Genomic DNA, 834 nt, shown 5'->3' with positions numbered 1-834 from the left:
GAGGTCGTGGGTGTTTCTTTGTCCTGATACTCCCAGCAGAGCATCAGTCTGGTGAACAGCAAGAGACTTTCACCTCAGAATCTCCTGGCTGCTAAGAAAATCAATAAATTCACACAGTTTTCCTGGAAGACTAGTCTCGCAAGGCGGGAGAGCAGGGGTGCTGCAGGATGCAGCAGAGCTGTGGGTGCTTGACCCCCAGCCACATGCCATGGGCTGCACGTGGTCCACAGGGCACCCGCCCACCCCTGTCACCCCACCATCTCCTGCTGAGCCGCCCGGGCACTTCCACTGAGGGCCAGGGCATAGGAGCAGAGCTCGCCTGCCAGCAGCAGTCTGGGCAAGCACGGAAAGGGGTGTGTGTTTAGCGCAAGCATTTCCAGTGCAAAAACCATTGCAATTTAAAAAGAAATCAAATCAAATCAAAAGCAGCCCATCCACACAAGCCACAGGAATGCAGCTCAGCTTATTGGTGACTGTGATTTGAAATAATTAAGAAAGGTAAATGAAAACAATCCCCCCGCGCCCCGGTCTCTGTGGCAAGTACCAAGCAGACAATGAGCAGGGACTGGTTTTCAGACGGAGAGGATTTCTTGGTCTGTTTGTTGGGCCCTGACTTCAGGCTGATTGCTCATGCTGTGCCCGTGTCCGTGGTGCCAGAGTGAGGTGGGCTGGTACCCTGGCATGGGCCTGACCACGCTGCAGCCCTACCCGAGGCTTAGCCTCGGGCGAAGCTTTGCAGGGCAGTGGACATCCTGGTGCTGTCTCCGCAGGGCTGGCACTGTCACAAGAATCACAGGAACCAGATGCTCCTGCTAGGGCACTGGAAGCCTGGCA

General features: G+C 55.5%; 1 protein-coding gene across 1 annotated transcript in view; it reads right to left on the bottom strand.

Moving 5' to 3' along the window:
• The window catches only part of LOC104492631 (astrotactin-2-like), a gene marked incomplete at its 5' end in the record, with an annotated part of 30,493 nt that overhangs the window by 13,175 nt on the left and 16,484 nt on the right, over window positions 1-834 (bottom strand). The window lies entirely within an intron of this gene.

This window comes from Buceros rhinoceros, unplaced genomic scaffold, assembly GCF_000710305.1.
Source record: "Buceros rhinoceros silvestris isolate BGI_N320 unplaced genomic scaffold, ASM71030v1 scaffold29844, whole genome shotgun sequence".
NCBI classification, from domain to species: Eukaryota; Metazoa; Chordata; class Aves; order Bucerotiformes; family Bucerotidae; genus Buceros; species Buceros rhinoceros.
This window is presented reverse-complemented; position numbering and strand designations above follow the sequence as displayed.